Genomic DNA, 11685 nt, shown 5'->3' with positions numbered 1-11685 from the left:
TTGGGATTTATTACTTCGACAAACTCGTGCACTTGCGGGTCACACGCAAGGGGCATTGTCAAGTTTTTGGCGCCATTTTTGGGCAGTAGGCATTTAGAGATGCTTTGCACTTTGTTATTTTATCCATTCATCATTCATTCTACTTCACATCTTCTTATTCTATCACCGTTCAGACTTGTTTTCTTTATTTTAGTTCAGCTCCAGGTTATGACCCGAGGGAATCCTTCAATATTAATTTAAGGTGATCCTGAACTTGAACGTACACTCAGAAGAAAGGGTAAAGAACCTATGCAAGAATCGTCGAATATAGCTGAAGTGGAAGTTGAAGGGTCTGGCAACATGGCCCAACAGAATGAACAACAGAGAAACACTTTCTGATTACGCCAGACCGTCAGTATTTGGGACACAATCTGGTATTATGCGGCCCCTGATTACTGCTCTGAACTTTGAGCTAAGGCCAGCATTCATACAAATGATACATCAGTCGGCGCAGTTCAATAGTTTGGCCGATGAGGATCCAAACAACCATATTGAAAACTTCTTGGAAGTTTGTGACATGCTGAAGATTAATGGTATTATAGATGATGCAATAAGATTGAGGGCTTTCCCATTCTCTCTAAAAGGAAGAGCAATGTAGTGGTGACATTCTTTACCAAAAGCATCCATCATGACATGGAATGAAATGATCGAAGCTTTTCTTGAAAGGTACTTCTCTCTGGGGAAATCGGCGAAGCTTCATAATGAAATACCATTGTTTGTTCATATGGAGCTTGAATCCTTATTTGAGACATGGGAGTGATTCAAAGACCTCTTGCGGAACTACCCACAACATGGTTTCCCCGAATGGATGATCATTCACACTTTTTACAATGGGGAACAAGACCCCTGAAGAAGAAATATAAGTTGGTAGAGGAAATGGCCATGAACAGCTACCAATGGAATGGAAGGGAAAAGAAGAAAATAGCCAAAATCCATGAAATTTGATGAGGGTTACATCCTTAGCAGCCCAAGTAAAGGCATTGAGCAAGAAATTGGATACATTGACTTCATCGAGGGTGGCCATGACATGTCTGAATATGCGTGTAAACCGCAAGTGCACGGGTGTCGAAGAAATAAAATACCTGGTGAGTTAGGTAGTTGAATCCACAGGGAACAGGGCTACTAGTACTAACTTCTTCTTTGCTTTCTGGCCTAATGAAAAATGGAAAGGTGTGGTGATCTAATGTGCGAAGAAATGAATACCGGAGACGAATATGCAAGGGTGAAATAGAGGAAGAATCTCAATCAATGAAGATGAGGTACCCAGGCAATGCTACCCCTAGGATCTAACATGAAGTTCAAGATTCGCTATATGCTTTTAAACCGAGTCTAATAAGTAGAGGTAATCCAAGAACAACTGGCCCTTGCCTCCAAGCCACAGGTACTAGTCCCCTACAAGGTCACGGTGGAGAAATCGCTCAATATGAATGCCTCACACCCCATATGACCGCAATACGCTATAGGGACACCTAAGAGTGAAACCGATTCCTAAAGATAGATCCAACCCTAATTCCCGGGGAAGGATCCCTACCACGTACAAGGTCCCGGCGGAGAAATCTCAATCTCATGCCTCACACCAAATATGGTTGCATAGAGTCTAGGGAATACGGAGATCGGAAACACTCAATCGGAAGGGAAAGGGGACGCTCCACTATCTCATGACTCACCCTCTCAACCCTCTTTAACGTTGAAGTTCGAACTCTAATGGAGACCTCTATCTCATCAAAGTAACAAATGGTGCATATACAATCAACCACAAGGATCAATAAAACATGCAAGCAATGGGAACCCAAGATTAAAACTCAAATCAACTCGTATTAACTAGAAACGTAAAGCAAATCAATACAAAAGAATAGATCCTAAGGTTCACATGCCCAAGTACCTACTACGGTTTAGCCCTCCATTGGGCAAGTTATAAGGCAATGATTAATACAATGAAAACCAACAAAAACCATAGAGAAAACCACCTTGAATTCGTGATGATTGGCCTTAGTGGGTAGTTCAACATCTTGAAGGATTCCTCTCAGAAGCTAGGTCGCTGGTGGCTTCCAAAGTGCTATGATGACGAAGGAAACTATCAAAGTTGCTAAAGAACACCCTCCAAATCAGCAAAGACCTCCTCTCTAAACCCTAGCCGTCTCACCCCTCAAGAGCCGCACAAAAGATGTCAAAGAATATGGCAAATGGCCTATTTATAGCCCAAAAAACCGCGCCTGTCACGTGCCCCCACGCGCACATGTGGATTTCCAACGCTGCTCGCGTGGGCTGCAGGAATTTCCACGCTAACTGTAGCAGTACTATAGCAAAATTACAGTTCATGCCCCCACACTATAGTGTTTTGCTGCAGTACTTTTCACAAAATATGGTCTAAACATTCTTCTCTTGAGGCCACATGTCCGGGCACACGTCCTTGTGTTAGGTTATAAGACTTTTCTTTATCGACGCATCTTTGAAAGGTCTTGCAATCTTCACAAAGAGAAGGAACATAAAGATGTGGCTGCCTTTGTGCCCTTCCAACTAGTGAATTGACTTGAATCCTCTTGGTAGTTGGCACAAATCTCCACGTTAAAGAACTCCTCTCATGTTTTGGTCCTTGAATTGAACAAGAACTCCCAACATTGTGTCTTTATAGCCTGTCTTTGCTTCCTTTTTACTCTTCAAGGCATTTACAACCTATGTGCATAAAAGAACACCAAATACATAAACCATGGTAAAAATGATGCTCAATGCATGTAAAACATATATAAAAATATGCCTACTCAAGCACTTATCAAACTCGCCCACACTTAAGCCTTTGCTTGTCCTCAAGCAAAATTAAACATTAAACTCATGGAAAGAAAAGAGATGTGCTTGGCCTTAGGTTCACCAAAAGAGTACGAGAATAAAATTCTAAAGTCATGGAGAGAGTCAAACATTAGACAAAACAATCAATGCTTTAAGAAACAATCTAATCAAAAATGAAAGTGATAATATCCGAATGTGTGTGTGTGTGTGTGAAAAAAACTCAACTCATGTCAACACTATGTCCACTACTAAGTTCTTATTGACACGGGACTTATTTATAAACAGAAAGAATAGGTAGTAGCTTTCACACAACCTCCAAGGTAGCCCTTTCCCAAGATGCCTCCCGAGTGGCTTTTACACTTTCAAGGTGGTAGCTCTTTCTACCAAGGATGGTAGCTTTCAGACATCCCATGAGATAGCTCTTTCTCTCATTAGGGCATAACAAGTATTCGACTTATGAGAGTATTTACATACATCATGGGTGGTAGCTCTTTCCACCCTCTATGTACAAACAACAAACAATTTCCAATTCTTTTTTTTCAAATTTTTCTGATTTTTTTCTGATTTTCTCTGATTTTTTTTTAAAAAAACTAGCACACTAAAGTCCCAAATATAATGAACTAGAGTCTTCATAGGTCTAATGAGTGAGAAAAGTGCACAAAGAGCAATCAGGAAAAAATATTCAATGAAATTGGATGAAAACTAGAGCATGATAAAATCTAATGTTTACAGCCTCCAAAAACTAAGAATTAAACTCTAAACCTTAAGGTGAACCTTCATTGGCAACAAGAACATACTCATGAAAACACAAGTAAAAGTCATGTATAAGGTGAACCCTCCCCCACACTTAAGATGTACATTGTCCTCAATGCACGCATGCAAGCACAATAAAAATAATAACAATGGAAGCATAATGTGTGTGGGAATGCAATTAAAACAACACTCCCCTGAACTCCTCATTAATCATTTGGTGAAGTCTTACTCATGGGCTTGTTGTATAGGTTGTCAAGCTCACACGACCATGTGACAATATCACATGATCGTGTCTATGACTAAAACACCATCAACATCACTCTCAAGGCCATCTACACGTAGACAAGGGGTTTAGTGAAGCTCAACTAAATAGAAAAGATGTACGAGTTCTTATAAGTAAACATATGAAGCACAAACTCGCACAAACAAAACAAAACACAAAGTTAACTAAAGTCTAAAAGATAAAATAAAGAAAATCTAAAAATGAAATAAAAAGTAAAGAAAACTAAATAATCATGAGTGAGACGCCTCAAGCATCGACGTCATCTTCTGGTGTTGCCGGTGTGCCAAAAGAATATTCTCATCCAAGATTAACCGTATGAAATTAAAGCATTTCGGAAAAAGTTTTTCGGTCCTTTGTGTCATACTTGCAAATAAAGCTTCAAAAGAAGTCAGTTAAGCATGAATTTGATGAGTATAGGGTTCCACACGGGAGTGGAGGGCAAGCCAAACGTTTTTCTGGCCTTATTGGTTACTTTTACAGCCCACGCGAGCATGTGTACAAGCCATGCTCCCACGTGGGCACGTTCTGGGCTCAGCCATGGCGCCACGTGGCCACGTGGGCATGCTGCCTCGTGGCTGCGTGGGCTAGCCACGCGACCGCGTGGGTGCCCAACCATGGCCAAAAGGCCATGGTTGGGCTCCAACGCTTCCAAAAATTTGCCATCCATGCATTCTAGACAGTTTCTACAAGATTTGCCATAAAAAACAACACTTATAAACCAATAAAACTCCCTGGATTGGCAAAATAAGGCCATGGAGATGATAGGAGAAGATGAAGTTTACCGGAGCAAATCAGTGAAGGAAACATAATACAAATGCCGGCAAAACATGTTAAAACCTCCTAAGAAGCGCAACACCAAGTTTTCTGCAGATAGTCCACGCAAGGCTCCAAACTTCAAATTAACTCTAATTCTTCAACTATAAACATTAATTACACCCTAAACCATGCCATATACACGAAAATCAATTTAAATCACCAAAAATTTCCCATGGAAACTCCAACACCAACAACAATTCATCAAAGCACCCACTCATGAATTTATTACTGCAGAAATGAAAATCTAAACTTGAAAACATATAAAAACTTGGGTTGCCTCCCAAGAAGCGCTTGTTTTACATCACTAAGCTTGACGTATCTCTTCCATACCTTATGGAGGCTTGAAAAGAGTGTGTTCCTCCTAACTAGACATTGTATAGATACTTCCTTTAAACCAAGAATCTAGTTGTTGGGGTGGAATATTAATTGGAGAGTCCAACCATCTTACTTTTGGCCTCCAAGGAAACAATTTGGGTTGGGAATTGTCCAATCATAGCACAAGTGGGTCATTGGAAGGCTTCAATCTCCTACCCACATCTTTTTCCCTTCTGAAAACCTCTTTCTTGAGTTGTATGAGTTGATCAATCCCAAAGAGAGATGCTTGTTCCATTACCTTAGGATTTGCTTCTTCTTGTATATTTTCAACTTGAGAAGAGCATGACACTAGCAAATCCCCTTGAAAATTTTCTCGCTCACAAGCACAATCTTCATTCACACAATACAAAATCTCAGAATTGTATTCAACTTCTTTCTTTTCATTTTCTGCACCAATGTACTCCATTTGCCAAACTTCTTCAATGTTGTTCATGACCTCATCATGTCCCAGAGACACTTGCCTTGCTTGTTCAAATTCTTCTTTTTCCTTAGCAAGCATGTCCAAGATCTCTCCTAATTGACGCTCAAGGTTTTTGATGGAGATCTCGTGACAACTTAATGTGGCCTCAATATTTTGGAAACGGGCATCGGTTGCTTCAATAAATCTCGGTAACACTCTTTCCAACCGAAGTACATCTTGTTCAACTTTCTCATCCCATTGAAGTTCTTGTTGAGGTGCTTCCCATTGTTGTCCATCAATATCCATTAGAGATTTGGGTAGCTCCTTCGAGTTGGATGATATATGGTGCGACATGGATTGTATTATCGATGAACACTAACAAGTCGATCAATTTTTCTAGTGATAGCATCAACCTGTGAACATAATTCTATAAGTGGATCAATCATCATTCAAGTTCCATGCAAGAAAACTGTAAATAAGAAAAAATAAAACAAAATGGAATGGTGGAAGAAGATAGAGTGAAATAGGTAAAAATAAAAAATAAAAATCGATGAGAATGATGGAAGAAAAAGAAAGTGTGGAATAGACAAAATAAAGAAAAAGATAAGTGGCTAGAGCAACAAAGTCCTAGCATTCATAGTATCCTGTTCCCCAGCAATGGCACCAAAAACTTGACACGTTTGAATATGCATGTAAACCGTAAGTGCACGGGTGTCGAAGTAATAAAATACTCGGTGAGTCAGGTAGTCGAATCCACAGGGAACAGGGCTACTAGTACTAACTTCTTCTTTGCTTTCTAGCCTAATGATAAATGGAAAGGTGTGGTGATCTAATGTCCAAAGAAATGAATACCGGAGACGAATATGGAAGAGTGAAATTGAAGGGAGAATCTCAATCAATAAAGATGAGGTACCCAGGCAATGCTATCCCTAGGATCTAACATGAAGTTCAAGATTCTCTATGTGCTTCTAAACCGAGTCTAATAAGTCGAGGTAATCCAAGAACAGCTGTCCCTTACCTCCAAGCCAGAGGTACTAGTCCCCTACAAGGTCCCGGTGGAGAAATCGCTCAATCTCAACACCTTACACCCCATATGACCGCAATACGCTCTAGGGACACCTAAGAGTGAAACCGATTCCTAAAGATAGATCCATTCCTAATTCCCGGTGAAGGATCCCTAATCGCCTACAAGGTCCCGGTGGAGAAATCTCTCAATCTCATGCCTCACACCAAATATGGTTGCATAGAGTCTAGAGAATGTGGAGATAGGAAAACACTCAATCGGAAGGGAAAGGGGACGCTCCACTATCTCATGACTCACCCTTTCAACACTCTTTAACCTTGAAGTTCTAACTCTAATGGAGACCTCTCTCTCATCAAAGTAAGAAATAATGGTCTCAAATCTAATGCATTAATGAGTCATGGAGATCCTTTAATACATGGTCCCAAATCTAAGGTCAACCATGCCTAACCCTATACATGTTCCGTAGGAGAAATTAAACAATCTCTCAATCTCGCACTCATATAGAATTGCAATGAGTTCTAGGTATTCCGAGTGATAAATCCTTTTCCTATATGTAGACCTGACCCTTTGGTCCAGGCAGAAAATCCCTAGCCACAATTATGCCCTAGATGCTAAAATCACTTCAACGCTTCACTCCATTGCTCTCGCAACTATGCCCCAGCGAAAGGTCATCCCTTAGACCATTTACTCTACTATGACCGCAAAAAACTCGAGGAATTGGAGGTAGAATAAATCTCACCGGAGGGAAAAGGGGGCGCTCTGCTACCTCTCGACTCACCCTCTCAACCCTCTCCAATCTAGCTTTGTCTAACTCTCGTGGTGTGTCACTCACTCACAAGAGTCACCAATAAGAACTCTCAACCCTAGTATCACTCTAAGAGAGTATTCATACAATCAATGCATTCAAGATTGGAACTCAATAAAAACATCAATTATTGAAAGCATAATAACAAGGTCCAATGAAACGAATACATCCTACGGTTCACAATCCAAGTACCCACTAGGGGGCTTAGCTCTCCATGGAGCTAATTACAATCAATGAAATCGAATGTAAAAGCAATAAATCCATAGAAAACCCCTCGATAGTCATGATGATGGTCTTGTGGAGAGTCCTCTACTCATCCAAAGGTCCTTTTGTCCGGCCTAGGATACACCTCACCGGATCGGTGCTGACGAAAGCTCTCCCACTGACCTTCTTCGAAACGGAGCATGATGTCAGAGCCGTAGAACCTCTACCAATCCCTAGAAAATACCCTCTCAAAACCCTAGCCGCAGTCCTCTCTCATGTTGGGAAAAATATGGACAAAAGAATAGAGGAAAAGATAGAGAAATAAGGGCTGAATCACGGCTTTTAAAGGTCTGGAATCGGCATCCACATGGCCATGTAGATGTTCCACACGCCCCTGTGGAATTTCTACACGCCCGTGTAGATTCTCTGAATTTCTGATTTTTTCCCGGCTATGAACAATAACTAGTACAGTAAATTGCTATAGTGATTTGCTACAATGCTTCTTTTCTTAAAACATAGCTTCACAACCCTACCTGCGCAAAAGAACACAAATACACATATATTAGCGCTTAAACCTGATAAAAGTAATGCTCATTGTAAAGAAAGAACACTTCACATTCATAACACACGAGCACTTATCAAGCCCCTACTGAACAAGTAGATTTTGTGGGTTCGGGAAGGGTACAAGGTAATTCCTATAGCAAAACCTAAAACCAAGGGTGGAGGAACCACCCTAATTTCTCATGCAGTAACCAAGGGACAACAAAAGGCCATAACACCACCAGGTTTTCATCAACAACAAGCCCCGAACATGGAGAATAGAGATTCAAGCTTGGAAACCCGGATGACCGACTTAGAGAAAGCCTTGACTAGATTTGTGCAATCATCGGATACATGGTTCCAATCGGTCGAGGTTACACTTCGTAACCACACCGCTTCATTGCACAATTTAGAAAATCAAGTGGGGCAAATTGTGAAGTCTCTATCGGAGAGACCACAAGGAAGCCTACCGAGTAATACCGAGACTAATCCTAGAGAACATGTGAAGGCAATCACTTTGAGAAGTGGTTATGAAGTTGAGAAGACCAATGTTGAAGCACTCGAGGTCGTGGAGGTTGAGGAGAGAACTAATAAAAAGAAGGAGGTGGTACCCCCACCTTACAAGCTAATAATCCCTGTATCCTTCATGATTGTAGAACGACCTAAATGATGAGCAATACAAGAAGTCCTTGGGTGTTTTCAAGCAATTGCACATCAACATTCCTTTTGTGGAGCCATTGTCTCAAATGCCTCGGTATGTCAAAGTTCTTGAAAGATCTTTTTACCAACAAGAGGAAGTTATAGGAGAGTGCATCAGTGATTTTAGATGCCTCTTATTTGGTGGTGTTGCAAAAGAATATGCCGAACAAGAAGAAAGACCCCGGAAGCTTTATAATTCCATGCAACATTGGCAATTTGGGTGAAGAGATGGCATTGGCGGATTTGGGGACTAGGATTAAAATCATGTGATACTCATTCTTTCAGAAGCTAGGCTTGGGAGAGCATAAGCCCACTCAGATGACATTGCAATTGCCGGACCAAACTAGTGAGACATCCGAGGGGCATCATTGAAGACATACTTGCAAAGGTGGATAAGTACATATTTCCTGTAGACTTTGTAGTGTTGAATGTTGATGAGGATGCAGATGTTCCTTTGATACTTAGGAGGCCATTCTTGCGCACTTCCAAGGTACTTATCGACATGGACAGTGGGGAGTTGACACTGAGGGTTGGAGATGACAAGCTCAAATGCCGCCTCGTCGAAGCCATGCGACATTCTCTCGAGTTTGATGATACTCTTTATTTTCTTAACACTACCGATGAACTAATCGATGAATATGTGCAGGAAATGTTGAATCCAAACCTGTACGAGGGATTGTTAGACCAAGAAATGGAGAACAAAGAGGTGATGGTGCTTGGTCTAGAGGAGAAGATACCATCTACTCTGGGGTTCATGAAGAAGATGCTCCGGAAGATGAAGCGAGCGAGGAGACCCCACAAGAAATACCCAAAGGATGTTAGGGAAGCACAAGAACAGAATAAGGGTGATGAACACTTAAGTGGTAACAAGCTCGACAACTCTCCCTCTACCTTAAAATTGTTATGTTTATCATGCTTCCAAGTCATGGATAAGAGAGGAGCCTTCATCCATGTGCCCCCATGAGGTAAGACAAGGTACGTCAAGCTAAGTGACGTTAAACAAGCGCTACCCAAATTTTTACTGTTTTCCTAGTTTTTAGTTAATGCTTTGCATGAATAACGCTTTAAGTGTTGGTGTCTTGATTTTTAGATGCTATTGCAGTGATTTTCTCGTGGACATTTCGGTGTTATTGTGTGCTTAAATGTTTATGGTGAAGTCGTTGGTCGTTTGAGCTAGTTTTAAATGTTTTCCCTGGTATAGTTTAAAAAGGCAAGCTTTGAGTGTATTACAATGTTCAGGAATTTTCTACAGAGCCTGAAGATTTTTATAAAGCATCCAAAGAAAACACACGGCCGTGTGGAATTTTCACACGGCCGTGGGTTTCTACTGTGAGCTCATCCCAAGAGGACAAATGGGGGTGGACTCACCCTTGTTAATGACCTTGTGACAATCCACACCTGTGGGTAATTTTCACATGGGTGTGTGTCATCCTCCAGCGACTTAGAGATTTTTCCTGAGAAGACACAAGGGCATGGACGCACCCCTGTGGATGACTGTATGACATACACAAGGGCGTGGGTAATTTCCACACGCCCGTGTGGATCTCTACATAAGAGCTCTCCTCCATCCCGAGAATACACAAGGGCGTGCGAGTACCCCTGTGAGCTGGTCCTGTGAAGGTCTACGCCCATGTGGAATTTTTGCACGGGCGTGTGAAACACTTAAAGATTCTTCTCGGATGGACAAAGAAGCCAAAGGGGCGTGCGTCTACCCCTGTGGGTCGGGCACACGGGCGTGGGTTATTTCCGCATGCCCGTGTGAATGTACAAAAGTGCAAGAGCTGCAGGTTTTCTTTAAAATCCATTCATTCTCCTTCATTCTCACATTCTCCATCACTCAGAGAACACTCCTACTCAACTTCCCGACCTTACCCTGTTGATTTGGAGGGTTTTGCTTGAATTTTGCTGCCACACACAAAGCTTCTAACTTCATCTCATCGGTAACCCTTAATTCTTTATTTTCTTCATCATACTTGATTTTAATCAATAAGAATGGTGAATGTTGATTCGTTTCATCAATTAGATGGTTTATGCATGGTTAGGAAGAGTTTCGAAATGATTTGATGATGTATATCTAGATTTCTAGCATGTGGCCCTGTGGTTTTCACGCCCAGTGAATCCACATTGGCGTGTGGAAATTCCACACGACCATGTGGAATTCTGCAGAAACAATGTTTTGAATGCCTTTGATCGATTTTATGTTTCAATTTTGCAGATATGGCACCCCGGTCGAAGAAACAAGCTGAGAAACGTCCGTGTGAGTCATCGCCTGAGCCGGAGAATATGGGATTTACTACTCCAGAGCACCAAGTCCGTTTTGAGCAGTTGTCGAAATTGAGATTCAGACAATCTCGCTTTCTAGACATAAGCATGTTGCGAGATATACAGCATGGAGATAGGTTGGCAGATGATGTAGAGGATCTTGTCTCAGTGGGTGGTTGGAGGGAGTTACAATTGATTAGAGAGCCAGCCATCTGTGCACTCACACTGAAGGTTCTATCCTCGTTCGAGTTCGATAGGTCATACACTAGATTTGATAGTGTCGGTGCTATACAGTTTAGAGTACTTGGGCATTCCATTTTGAGCAGGTCGGTGAATTCCCGTTGTGATAGTACTAAAGTACTGAGCCGACAGAAGCTACTATATCTTCATTCGATGGTACAACATCAGCCGATCCATTTATGGCACATACTAGCCGAGTATTTGTGACACCATGGCCAGTATTTCAGAGTTGGTGTCATCTTTTTAGGCCCATACATCACCAGACTGCTTATGGGTATGGGTTTGCTAGACGCTATACGTGGGGCTAAGAAGATGACTGTGCCTTCCCCATTAGGCCTGGATACATTGAGATTGATGGGATTGGTGCGTAGATACAGTCATGGTGTATATGTATTGACTACACTTGTTCTAGAGGTAGTAGAGGATGAAGGTGATACAAGGGAGGATCCTCAGCCTGCTCC

At 41.6% G+C, this 11685-nt stretch overlaps 1 non-coding gene across 1 annotated transcript; it reads right to left on the bottom strand.

The window, feature by feature from the left end:
- Positions 1-730: 730 nt before the first annotated feature.
- On the bottom strand, positions 731-837 carry LOC120259651. The gene has a single exon (XR_005536208.1). It is a non-coding gene; the product is annotated as a small nucleolar RNA R71 (small nucleolar RNA).
- Between the last annotated feature and the right edge of the window lie 10848 nt (positions 838-11685).

Source organism: Dioscorea cayenensis, chromosome 4 (genome assembly GCF_009730915.1).
Source record: "Dioscorea cayenensis subsp. rotundata cultivar TDr96_F1 chromosome 4, TDr96_F1_v2_PseudoChromosome.rev07_lg8_w22 25.fasta, whole genome shotgun sequence".
Lineage (NCBI taxonomy): Eukaryota > Viridiplantae > Streptophyta > Magnoliopsida > Dioscoreales > Dioscoreaceae > Dioscorea > Dioscorea cayenensis.
The sequence above is the reverse complement of the archived record's forward strand: the minus strand, read 5'-3'. Positions and strand labels throughout refer to the sequence as shown.